We start from the raw sequence: 14,417 nt of genomic DNA, 5'->3' as shown, positions 1-14,417 counted from the left end.
AAACACTATGCCCCATGGCCCCCTCACCCCCAACGAAACACTATGCCCCATGGCTCCCACCCCACCCAAACACTATGCCCCATGGGCCCCTCACCCCCAACCAAACACTATGCCCCATGGCTCCCACCCCAACCAAACACTATGCCCCATGGCCCCCACCCCCAACCAAACACTATGCCCCCTGTCCCTCACCCCCCAAGCAAACACTATGCCCCCTGTCCCTCACCCCCAACCAAACACTATGCCCCATGGCCCCCTCACCCCCAACCAAACACTATGCCCCCTGTCCCTCACCGCCAACCAAACACTATGCCCCATGGCTCCCATCCCCAACCAAACACTATGCCCCATGGCACCCTCACCCCCAACCAAACACTATGCCCCATGGCCCCACCCCCAACCAAACACTATGCCCCCTGTCCCTCACCCCCCAAGCAAACACTATGCCCCCTGTCCCTCACCCCCAACCAAACACTATGCCCCATGGCCCCCTCACCCCCAACCAAACACTATGCCCCCTGTCCCTCACCGCCAACCAAACACTATGCCCCAAGGCCCCCTCACCCCCAACCAAACACTATGCCCCATGGCCCCCTCACCCCAACCAAACACTATGCCCCCTGTCCCTCACCGCCAACCAAACACTATGCCCCAAGGCCCCCTCACCCCCAACCAAACACTATGCCCCATGGCCCCCTCACCCCCAACCGAACACTATGCCCCATGGCCCCCTCCCCCCCAACCAAACACTATGCCCCAAACACACTCAAGCATGCACCCATACAGACCCGAACCCCCCACCCCCAACTCAGCATACACACACACTCAAGCATGCACCCATACAGACCCGAACCCCCCACCCCCCAACTCAGCACACACAAACATGCACCCATACAGACCAAAACCCCCCACCCCCCCAAATCAGCAAACTCTCAAACAAGCACACATACAGACCCGAACCCCCACCCCCCCAACTCAGCACACAAAAAACATTCAAATCAAAACATTCATACACATCCGACACCCCCCGACCCCCGCATCTCAACATACACACAAAATACATTCAAATACAAACATTCACACCCCCCACATCTCAACATACACACAAAATACATTCAAATACAAACATTCATACACATCCGACACACACCCCCACCCCCGCATCTCAACATACACTCAAAATACATTCAAACATAAACATTCATACACATTCGACACACCCCCCCACCTCAACATACACTCAAAATACATTCAAACACAAACATTCATACACATCCGACACACCCCCCACCCCCGCATCTCAACATACACTCAAAATACATTCAAACACAAACATTCATACACATCCGACATACCCCCTCACCCCGCATCTCAACATATACACAAAATACATTCAAACACAAACATTCATACACATCCGACACACCCTCCACCCCCGCATCTCAACATACTCAAAATACATTCAAACACAAACATTCATACACATCCGACACACCCCCCCACCCCCGCATCTCAACATACACTCAAAATACATTCGAACACAAACATTCATACACATCCGACACACCCCCCCACCCCCGCATCTCAACATACACTCAAAATACATTCAAACACAAACATTCATACACATCCGACACACCCCCTCACCCCCGTATCTCAACATATACACAAAATACATTCAAACACAAACATTCATACACATCCGACACACCCCCTCACCTCAACATATACACAAAATACATTCAAACACAAACATTCATACACATCCGACACACCCCCCCACCCCCGCATCTCAACATACACGCAAAATACATTCAAACACAAACATTCATACACATCTGACACACCCCCTCACCCCCGCATCTCAACATATACTCAAATACATTCAAACACAAACATTCATACACACCCGACACACCCCCCCACCCCCGCATCTCAACATATACACAAAATACATTCAAACACAAACATTCATACACACAAACATAAAGCAAAACAAACCCGACACACAAACACAAACAGACCACTTACCGGAGACGTGCTGGAAGGCAGGAAGGCAGGCAGGCAGGCAGGTAAGCTGAAAGTCGCTGGAATCGCACTACGGCTGGCATGGTCCAAGGCTGAAATGCCTTCCGGCATCAAGCCTTATGGGCCACGCCAGCCGTAGTGCTGGCCCTCCATTGGTGCAGCACACACGCATTACGTGGCTCGTAGGAGCGACGTGATGCGTGTGTGTGCTGAGCCAATGAGGGCCAGTGTTTTCACCAGCCCGGAAGACAACAAAGACTTTCCTAATGGAGGGCGGGCCGCCCTCCATTAGGAAAGTCTTTGTGCCTCGCGGGCCGGTCAAAAGGGCATGGCGGGCCGAAACTGGCCCGCGGGCCGTATGTTGTGCGCCCATGCTTTAGGTAATGGCCTGCCACCCAAGCTAAGGGCCTAAACTCTGCAAGGGTCCCTTAATGAGGGTGGGGGTGCCATTACTGAAAGTGTCAGCACGCTGCTGAGGGGCATACCACCATTAGCAACTGTGTAGTTCTCTACACAGGTGCTAAGGACGTCTTTAAAAAATAAAAATAATGAACATACTTTTCTGGCTTAACCGGTGCTTAGGAGTGGTGCTGTCATCAAGTCTGTTTCCATGTTGATGACTGTGACATCAATAGGAAAACTGCCTAAGCTGACATCTGCACTGCACAGCACCGGACCGCCTGAGAAAGGAACGTTTAATTTTCTTTTTCTTTAAAAAAAAAAAACTACATTAGCACACTTGTAGGAAACTACATGGGCACTAATTGGTGAAGGGGAGCGGGGAAGGGAATGGGGCACTGTATACCCAGGCTACTCGGAATACAGGCTTGTACTAGACAATACAGCCCGTGTTCCGAGCATACTTATTGGACAGCACCCCCTCCCAGGGTATTTAATGAGACGATTTGCCCTAAGCCGACACTGTAGGTAACACCATGGCACCAAAGTTAAGGGCCCAAGTGCAATTAGGGTCCCTTAACGAGGGTGGCTGTGCCGAGGGGCATATTACCATGAGCACCCTGTAGTTCCCTAAACGGGTGCTAATGGTGTCTTTTTTGTTAAAAAAAAAATTTAAAGTTCCATTGAGCTTATGGCCCTTTAGTAAAATGCATGTGGTGGATGGGGTTGCAGAATCACCCTGACACCAAATAATCAAACCAACTCCGGAAGATGGCAAAGGTACTGTTTTATTAACAATTATCTAAAACGGGGAGTTACAACAGACATCAACGGATGTTCGCTCAAGTTCTCGATGATTTTCTCATAAAAGCATCCTTTTATGCAAAAAAGACATCAGAGGTGATGTCGTACTATGTGGCAAATAACCAATCCTAACCATTGATAGGTTTTCTAAGGGAGACATCTAAATATACTTTCTCTAAGGACTAGGATTGTGATTGGTTGCCCACGGTCAGGCGGATAATTTATGCCTACCTCTATAAACATGTCATCATCAACACTATTAAGTGCACAGTTTATCATTGGTCTTCATAAGGCCCTTAAATATACGGCCCTCTACAATTGGTTGGCTTGCTCATGCCATGTCTGGAGCATTCGGTTCACTTAGCTGCACCTAAACTCAGACCCAGGTGCCAGGAGGTGGACTTGACTTTATCTACCCAGCCAATTAGCCAAGCATCAATCATCGCCCATGCCTTCTGCCATGAAGATTGTCTTTGAACTTTGCCTTGCAGAGTATCCTTGTCTGTGGGAATATATGGGAGTGCAGGCACTCACTATCATTTTTCTAGGACTCCAAGCTCAGCTCTACTTCCATCCTTGGCTCATGTTACAGGAGACCATGATTTGGTCTGTTTTATAGCATTTAAATGTCTTAAATGAATAAAACTTGACACTCTTGGTGTTCTTTCTTTGCACCTTAACAAGGGATGATTCATCCTTTGCACATTCACTGCTTTCAAGAATAGATAACTGACCTTGGCTGCTTCAGTTTTGATACCAGGCCAGACAACCTCGCCAGGCGCTTCCATGATCTCAGCTTATTTTTGCTGCGACACAATTCTCGGTCTTTCCTTTCCATGGGTCCGGGCTTACTAAATTCATGACACCGATGTCCAGCTCCTATACAATGGCGACTTCGCCTGCAGTCTATTCACTACATATAGCCAGCTTATACGATGACTTAGTCTACTTGTGTTTCAGTGTCTGCACAATGATTGAACGGTTAATTTTCTGCAGCACTTCGCACACGTTCCATATTCTTTTCGCATATAAAAGTTTACTCGATTCTTAACTTTATCATCCGTTTCTGTAAGACCCATGCATTCTCTTCAGCAAGTATTCTATGGGCGTCACACACATTTCTTGAGACGTCACTAGCGTCTCTCTTTGCTAATTTTCATATTGCTTCAGGGAGTTCCTCCCGCAGATTGTCGTCTCTTTGGGAATACTTTAGAAAGTGTTTTCTCAGTGGATACCTTCTTTAGAATATTCGCTGCAGCATTGGCACATCTGCTAGTGTCCTACATGGCACGATCTCAGGCTTCCAACATATAGGAGCTAGGGGTGGGATTTCCTGCAGATGCATGTAACTGCTCCTCTACATTTGTGCATTCAGATTACAATAGACCCATCATCCCATGTATTTCTTATGATTCTTTGAGTAGAGGAACTTCGTTCCTTTGGGTGCTACAATGCTGGCCTCTATATATTTTCTGACATCTTTATCCATCAATTCCTTGGGTCCAAACCCAGATTCGAAATCTATCATGATCTTCCTTCCTACCGCTTTCTTCACTGTTTTCTTGCATTGGGCAAACGTTATCCTGATCACACAGAATCCAAATATCACCATCACCAATATTGCTCCAAGAATCTTGAATATATTTTGCAACCACTGCGGGATTCATGAGAATATGGAAGCAAACCAACTGTCATCCTCAATGTCCTCTGTCTTGTCTTCCATCTTGTTATGCAGGTTTGTTAAGAACGTTATGGCCTCTGTCAAGGTCCCATTCTCATCATGAGAAGGTATGAACGTGCATCATGGTCTTGATTTTGGTACAAACTCCTCCTTCCATTGCTGTGATCATATCAAGGACATAGCTGTTCTGCAGAGTCATTAGTCATATGGCACTCAGATCTTTCTTGATAGCATTGAATCCTTTATGGTGGTATTGATTGTCTGCAGAAGCTCCCATCTCGTAATCTGCAGCCAATTGGCGTTGGCCATTGTTTAGATGCCAGGCATGAATATAGTCGTAAATATTGAGAGTCTTGCTGAACAACCTGTGTTAATTGGGAATGGAGTCATATGCTGTTATTGACTTGGCTGAGAATTAATGTCCTCTTCTGGTCTGATTGAGAAGTTCAAGCAATATTCTTTTTCTCAAATGAACATCTACTTTTGGAAATTCTCCAATGTTCAGGTCACTCTAAGGAATCACTAATACTGGAACGTGGATGAGCACCAAGGAGCATACTCCACCCTAATCCTTGGGCAACTGCATGTAGGCCCTAGACCCACAAGCCCAATATCGATCCATGAGGACGGCTGTCCCTTCTCCCACCCTAGAAATGTCAACTGTAGTTCTGCATTCCTGGTTATCTCCCACATGATTCTTTCTGTGTCTTCGGAAGCACAATGTCGCATTAGCCAATGGAATTACAACCATTGAACCTGTCATCTTCTACCCCTGTCAGTAGTTTGGCATGTTTAGCCCACAACTTCAAACACCCATCATTCACCCTTTGCACCTCTTGTACATATTTTGGCTTCAGTAAATGAGCTGCACAGGACAACATTCCTTCTTCTCATCCCTTCTTGGACTCCACTCATCCATAGACTAAGAATTGAGTTTGCTCCCAACATCCAGGTGATCCAGCTATTTCTGTCACATCGGGGCAGTTCATTTTCTTCATCTCTTCAATGAGCACCTCATTCTGTCCTGCTGCAGGATACACAAGCATCTTGCTCTTCCATCCCAGTTCCTTGTCCATCTGTGTGGTCTTGACATAGTTATCCTGGTAGGGAAACAACCATTTCGATCACCATCGTAAAGTGGCCCAACTTCCCTGAAATTGTCCTCTACTCATACATGCAACAAGATGACTGATGCACTTTGCATCGTGTTCTGGGACTTCTCTGGTGATGAAAGTTTGCACTGTATTCATGGCATAGGGGATGAGAGAGCAGATGTAGCAACTCTCCTTAGATGCTTTCTCATCCACCTTTCTCATGTGCTGGTACCACATGTTATTCCCCAAGTGTGCTGCATTATCTCGATGGGTATTTCTCCCCTCAATATCTTCCTCTGCATCTCTTTTGTGTCTTTTAGAGGCCATGTACCATTCATGAAGTATATCAAAAGAAGTTCCCATAGTAAAAAGAACCATATGGACCCTTCCACAGTGGAACTTCTAACGTGATAAAGACTGTGAAAGATGAGGAACAGAAAAATAAAGAGAACAATCATGCAAGCATATATTATGCATAAGAACATAGGCATCCATCTCTCACGCCATCCTACTATTCGTTGCACTTGTTCTTCGCACAGAACTGTGCCACTTTCCTCTTTAATCATTTTTAATACAATCATCACATTTCTTTTATACTTGTAACTGTAAAATCTGCTCGATTACAGCAATAAGAAACCTTATCACTGGGCCATTTTTAGGATCCTGTAAGAAAGTGCGAATATCAACGTCTCTTCTCACAAGACCAGGGTAAGTTTGAACTATAAACACAAAGACACCAAGCACAAAACGATGAACGTCACTATCCGTAAGTACCATATGTTTAACTGCTAGAACAGGTATTCTCCACGAAATGAATCTGGATCCTGATCTCATTTCCAATTTCCAACGTTTAGGCATAACTCTGATGCTTCAATATATTTCTAAAAGTTCCTTTCAAAATTCCGGGAAATTCTCTGCAAGTCTTTGCACTCTCTGATAAAATATCTATAAGTATTGTCCACTGAATTCCAGTCTAATACAAAATCTTTTTTAACCGCTGGTTGCTTTAACGTCCATCATCGATCGAGTTTGCACACGCTGAAATTCTTCTTCTTGTCTTGCTTCTGGATCAGCAACAGTGGGAGGGGGGGGTCACGCTTTTATAGGCCTTTATGTCACTCGGGCGAAGCCAGGTTTGTCTTCCTTGGACCTTCATAGCTGAATGGGATATATCCTCAACACAAAAAGGACCATTGAATTGTGGCTCATGCCTTCTGGTAAAATTCTTAATGAGTACTAGGTCTCCAACATGTAATTTAGGTGCCAATAATAGTTCAATTGGGTTGGTTGCTGAATTGTGTTCTGAGACCAAACCCCCTTGTGCTTGATTTGATCTGAAATGAAAAAAATACTGGAGGTCATAAATGTCAAATAATCATGCATCTCATCACCTAAAGTTTTAGCTATGCTCTGGGCATCACCTCTACTCCTAGATGGAGGTATAAGGGGTGTTCTAATTTGACGCCCTGTCACTAGCTCATGCGGGGCGAGGTAATTGTCGGATCCTCGCTGATTCTGATGGTCATATAATGCTGGGGTAGGCAATATACCCATCCCTTCTTCAAAGTCAATTTAATCTTGGCAATACTTTCTGTAAGGAGGCTATTGAGTCTCTCACATACCTCATTTACTTGCGGGTGATAAGCGGAAGAGAACGTGTGCTTTATACTTAGTAGAAGCCCTATCTGTTTGAATAACTCATTGACAAAATGTGGCCTATTGTCAGATCTCAGCACTTCACACACACCCCACCTCGGGAAAACTTGTGCATTAAATACTTTGCTGTGCAAGTGGGGTCAGGGTGTGTACATGGACCTGCCTCGATCCACCTAGAGAAGGGACACACCACCACTAATAGTTAACTATATCCATTACTTACTTGTGGCAAATTGACATAGTCGATATGTAAATGCTGAAACTGACCATTTGTTCGAGGTATTACCCCTCTAACTGTCCTCAGTGTATGCCCAGCAGTAAACCTTTGACACACGATGCAGTTTACCATAAATAGTGCAATATGCTCCAACAAATTAGTAATGAACCAGTCTTCTGCAATCGTAGCAGCAAGACTCTCCCTAGTTAAATGCACAGGGTAATGCAGCTGTTCAAGCGCGACCTTTAATAATGCTACTGGGATCACTGGCTTTCCAGTGCTGTCCTGTCACCATAATGCTTCTGTGGGGGATAAAGAACACCCCCTTTGTTTCCACAATTCCTGCTCTTCCTGTGGTGCACTCCCTTGAATTGCCATTAGTTGGGTTATTGACAATGTATTAAACCTGTCTTGCTTTAACATGGTTGTAACTAGTTTTTCTTTAATACTCTCAGTATCAAAACTTGAAATGTCTGGGGAATATGTTCCCGCAAGAGAGAACATCTCTTCGCTTAGTATGTGCTGTGTATTTAATGACCGCTTTGGCCACTGGGAGTTGCAGTGCCTTAATAAGCCTTTCCAGTAAGGATGTGTGCTGCACTGGAGCGCCATCTGCGTGGAGGTAGCCCCTCTTCTTCCAATGTACTAACTCTGCATGAACGGTTGATGTCACGTTCGCAGAGTCACTGTACACCGGCCCTTCCTGTCCTTCGAATTTCTCCAGCACGATAATGAGCGCTACTAGTTCTGCTGCTTGATCTGAAAAGTGAGACATAGCATTGCGCTTGCTACAACTTCAAATTCTCCATTTAATCTATGTCTCATTACTGCGGTGCCTGAATGCTTTTCCCGAATAGTCTGATCAATTTTTGAAGATCCATCAATAACGAAAATGTCCCCTCCCGCTAAAGCATTTTCCTTCACATAGGGCATATCATAAAATTCAACATAATTGGCACAATCATGCACATGATCGCCTTCTTCTGTCGGCTCAGCTATAAACGTGGCAGGATTTACTATTTTACATGTTACAATCTTAATCGTTGGGTGAGAAATCATTACCTCATAAGCCAAAACTCTTTGGGATGTCAATGTGCCTTTGGGTTTCTCTAAAATGGCAAAGAGAGCAAGTTCCACGAAGAGTCCTGGAGCAGCCCATGACAATACTTGTAGATTTCTCAATTGCGAACGCAGCAGCAGCCAAAGATTGTTCACAAGGTAAGTGTCCTCTCATAACTGGGTCTAAAATCTCACTGTAATACGCTAAAGTTTTGTACCCCAATGTAGTTCTCTGCGTAAGCACTGCTGTCATGACTGTGCCATTTGTGTGTGAAAGCAAATAAAATTCTTAAGCAAAATTGGGAATTCCTAAAATATGGGCTGTGCAAATAGCTTTTTTTAGCTCTTCAAACCATTCATCCATTGCTTCAGTCCATTCTATTTTTATTTTTCCCACTTGTAAGCTTGCAGAAGTGGTCTTGTGTATGTACTGTAATCAAACACCCAGGCTTTAACATAGTTGCATAACCCCAAAAACGGTTGCATCTGTTTCACTGTGTTTGGTTTTGAGGTTTTCATAATTGCCTCGGCTCTTTCAGGTGTGACTTTCTTTCCTTCATGTGAAATTAACTGACTTATGTATAATGCCTCTTCTTGACAGTATTGTAACTTCTCCTTGTCTACCTTATATCCCTTGTCTGCTAGAATAGTCATCAACTGAACAGTATGTTGTCTGCACCCATCTTCGGTGGTGCTGCAAATTAATATGTCATCTAGGTACTGTATCACTGCAATCTTGAGATCAATATTGCCTAAATCCATCTGTAGAACTCTTTTAAAGATCGATGGGGACTTGCAGTACTCTTGGGGCAGCGTAGCATGTTTCAGTCGAGTTTGGCAGAACGTAGAGGAAGTCAAGTCTTATGAGTCCTTGTGCAACGGGATAGAGAAAAATGCATTATTTAAATTGATCACTGTGAAATGTAGAGCTTCCACCGGGATACTACACAGTATTGTTGCTGGATTAGGAACTAGAGGAAACTCTGCATCTACAATCTGGTTAAATCAGTCTCATATCTTGTATAAATCTCCACAACCCTCCTTAGATGTTTTAATAGGATACACTGCGGTATTGCATGATGATTCTGATGGCACCAGAATCCCTTGTTTCATCAGTGCCGAAATGGTCTCAAATGTACCTTCATCAGCTTCTCGAGACATGGGATACTGTTTTGCTCGATGTAAACTCGCTCCTGGCTTAAGCTTTATTTTCACCTCTCATATTCCCTTTAATAAACCTACGTCATAAGGGCCTGTGGTCCAAAGGACACTTGGCACCTTCTCCAGGTCTTCCTGAAAAAAGGCTGGACATTGCTGCATTATCGCCATTCACTGTGAGAGTGCCCTATTTTCTATCCTTATCCAGTATGTGATGCTCATGAAGAACACCACTTCATCATCTGTTTGGTACTCCCTCAATAACGTCGTCATCAGTTATGACAGTCAATCTGTACCATTCCTCGAGAGCTATTACTGTTCTCCATGGTCTACCCTCATCATCTACTCCTTCGAGCATTGCCATTTCCCTTCGTACTATGGTTGCTTCCAATTCTATAGGGATAGTCTGTTCCCCCACTACGTCCATAGGTATTCATGGTCTAAAAAAAAACTGAGCAGGTATCCTCACAATTCTTCCCACCAAGCCAGGTAGCCATGTCAGTAGAATGCTCACACCACATACAAACATCTCTGTATCTACTGGAATGCCTTGCAGAGCCACTTACCCTGTGAATGCGATTATAAATTCTCCCACGTTTAAATAGTGTATTCCTGGAGTGGAGCACACTATTCCTTGATCAGTAAATGAAATTGTCATGTTTAGTTTTGTCATTAAATCTCTTCCCAAAATGTTAACCTGTGTCTGTCATTAATATAACAAAGGAACGGACATGCCACATTCTCCTATAGAGACTGGTAATTCATTGGTAAAAGGAACTCGACTCATAGCTCCAGAGAACCCTGGAGCATTCGTGTCAATTCCTGACATTGGGTATTTTCCTTCTCGTATACAGGAACAAGTTGCTGCAGTGTAACAAGAAAAGAAAAGGCTTTGCCTCCTATCGTCACATCGACCCGTGGTTCCTCTTGGGGGAGGTCTGGTGTCACAGATAGTACTGAACACATCAAGTCACCCTTTGAGATGTCGTATTGTGGATACAGGCCCATCCAGTCCCTGTGAAAGGATTTCCTCCTACCACAGCGACACCTATTCTGGGTGTCAGTACTTATCCTGTATTTGCATACTGCTGTGTCTGCATAGGGGCTTATTGTGACTGCCCTTGGGGTGGATTCATTTGCACTTGTTCTTGTTGCTGTGCCTGCTGTACTCGCGGTGCTTGTGTCTGATAAAATGTGTGATCTTGGGTGAACCCTTCTCTAGTCTTTGTGCTATATGGTGGAGGATAAGCTGTCTCCCTTCTAGGCTATTTTGTACATTCCCTTGGCTTCCACATATGCATGCAATGTGCTCTGTCATACCACAAGTTCAACATACTGGGGGTGCCCGTCTGACAAGCCCCCCTTGGTTACATCCTCCCTGAGTACTCTGGTTCTCTTTCTGCATACCTTGAAACCCACCTTGAGTATTTTGGAATCCACCTCCTCTTCCTCTATAGCCTATACCTCTTCCTTGTGGCACAAACCCATATCCACCTTGATCCATCAGGCGCAGACTGCTGTCCTGCGATCCCAATCTTTCTCCGCTCTGTCAATACTGCCCCTTCTATGGCAAAGTTTGTCAATTTTTTCTGAACTAACTTGGATTCCTCGATTTTCCTAGTCTCATCTTTCTTCTTATTTTTCTCTTGTAATAACTGGCAATGGTGTACTATTGTCAATTGTATCTCAGCCCATGGCTTTGCTTCCATTCCTACTTGTTTTGTCATCTGCCTCTTACTGGCTCAGGCAACCACTGACATAAAATATGGTAAAATAATGCCACTAGGCCTCATTACGATTTTGGCGGTAGCCATGCCACTATTGGCAGCATGGCTGCTGCCAAAATCAAGTCCGGGTTCCCAGAATGGGGAATTACCGGGCCATTCTGAGTTCGGAGGGCCCAGTAATTCCTCTCTCCAGGAACCCAGGCCCCGACCTTCCCCATTCCAGCCCCCATAGCTCTGAATGGGAATGGGGGAGGGAGCTAACAACGGGCCGATTACGACTGGCCCGTTGATAGCTCCCTCTTCCCCTTGTGGGACCCGCTCTGCACGTCTGGTAAAACCAGACGTGCAGAGCGGGTCCCGCGAGGGGACCTTGTAATGTGGCGGAATGGTATTAACGGGTCCGCATCCTTTTGTGGCACCCGTTAACCCATTCTGCCACTCTTGTAATGAGGCCCACTCTCTTTTCCCAAAGCTTGCGAGTTTTAAGTTGCCATTTCTCCTGAATATCTTGAATGTAAGCAATAGGGTCTTCATCTTCCTTCATCTTATGTGTCATAATTGTACCCATATTTGATGTATCGGGGTACTGTATCCTGAGAGCCCTCTGAACATCTGCTCTAAAATTATTAAACAGCGCTCCATCATGCACTGTATTCTGTGCTGTCACACTTGAGTATCCCGCTCTTCTCCATATGTCATCAGCCCTCTGCCCAAGAATAGCTACTGGAAGACCTTTTCTGTCCCCTATGGCCAACTTGTTTAATCGTGTCATGTTTTCTAATTCATATATCCATTTCCCAGCACACAAAGAGCTTTATTTGGAAGAGTTGAGGCATAGCCAAATAGGCTGCTGAGGTGCCCATGAGAAGCCTGTTACAATAGTAACGTTTGGTAAGGATAATAGCCCTAGTGAGTGTGAGGCAGTTAACAGGAGTCAGGAATTGTCCACTCAAAGAGATGAGTTTCACTGTGTAGGCTGTAGAAGACGCCAGGACCTTGATGTTCTTGGTCATGGTGAGCTCGGCATTCAGGTAGACCCCAAGGGTTTTGACTTGTTTGAGCACTGGGATGATAGAGCCATCAATGGTAAATGAGGAGTAGGCAGCATCTAATTTATTGAGATGATAGGGGGAACCTACTATGAGTAGCTCTGTCTTAGCATTATTCAAACAGAGATTCTGGTTGGCCATCTAGTTTTCAATGGTGCAGTAAGTTTTGTTGATGGTGATGGAGTCCTGTATGTAGCAGCCAGTGAGTGGGATGAGAATTTGAGTATTCTCTGAAAAGTAGGTGTATGGGATATTGAGCGAGTCAAGGATGTCAAATAGTGGCTTGGTGTAGGTATTGTATAGTGTGAGCATTAGACAGAAGCCTTGAGGGACACCCGGTGGGACTGAGACTGGGTCGGCAGCAGAATTACCAAAGAAGGTTCTAGAGGTAGGTTCACCAAGAAACAATTGGAATAGAATAAATAAGCAATAAGTGAAAGTATGGCCAGCAGGTGGCAAGTGCAATGGTAAGTGCAGGCATCAGGTGTCAAGTGCTGGTAGTGGGACTGTGGGGATACAGAAACAGTCCACAAGTGCAGGGGTTGCCATGAAGGCTGTGCAGGTGTGTGTGTCTGGTGGGGGAGGGACCTGGGCCAAAGATCAGAGGGTGGCCAGGTAACCAGTGCAGTTTCTGTTTCAGCCAGGGGGTCAGCAGGGGAGAGGAGGAGAAAAAGCAGAAGCAAAGAGAAAGGTTTTGAGGTGTTTCTGGAACCGGATATGGTTCTCATGTTGCAGGGAGGCTGTTCCAGAGGGAGGCCCCAGTCGAAGAAAGAGATCTACCACCAACTTGTTGCTTGGAGAAGCGACTGACCCTGAGGGAGTTGGAGGAGACTGAGCGAAGAGCTCGAGAAGGAAGATATTTAGGAAGAGAGAGTTGAAGGTATTGAGGCTCAAGGCCCCAGATGGCCTTGTGGACAATGCAGAGGGTTTTGAACTTAATTCTTGCAGCCACTGGGAGGCAGTGCAGAGAGTTCAGTCCTGGAGAGATCCGATCCATGGGCTTGAGGCCAAGTACAAGTCTTGCAGTCCTGTTCTGGATGAGTTGCAGAGGGCGGAGAGTAGTAGCAGGCAGATTTTGAAAGAGGCTGTTGCAATATTCCAGCCTAGACAGAACCAGAGCTCTGGAGACAGTGAGCTTCTGGGGGAAGGAGAGGAAAGGAAGAATATCTCTGACGAGGTGCAGCTGGTAGTGTGACTTCTTACAGATGTGAGGAGTGAAGGAGAGTGTGGAGTCGAAGATGACCCAGAGGTTCTTAGCCTCACAGGTGGGAGCAGGAAAGGGGCCAAGAGAGGCCGGCCAGAGAGTGACCCGAAAGGAGGGAGCGGGTGTGCTTATGAGAAGATTCTCAGCCTTACTGGCAATAAGGCAGAGATCATTTGCGGAACACCACTCCTGCATAGCAGACAGTCGGTGGCTGAGGAAAGCCTGAAAATGAGCTGAGTGTCATCTGCATAGCACTGGAAGTTTGGGCAGAGCATGGCAATGTGGTGACCAAGAAGTGCCAGGTATTGCTTGAATGGCCAGGGAGAGAGGTTAGACTCCTG

The sequence above is a fragment of the Ambystoma mexicanum genome, chromosome 6p (assembly GCF_040938575.1).
Source record: "Ambystoma mexicanum isolate Mex_15411 chromosome 6p, UKY_AmexF1_1, whole genome shotgun sequence".
In the NCBI taxonomy this organism is placed as follows: Eukaryota; Metazoa; Chordata; class Amphibia; order Caudata; family Ambystomatidae; genus Ambystoma; species Ambystoma mexicanum.
Note: the sequence above shows the minus strand (reverse complement) of the source record.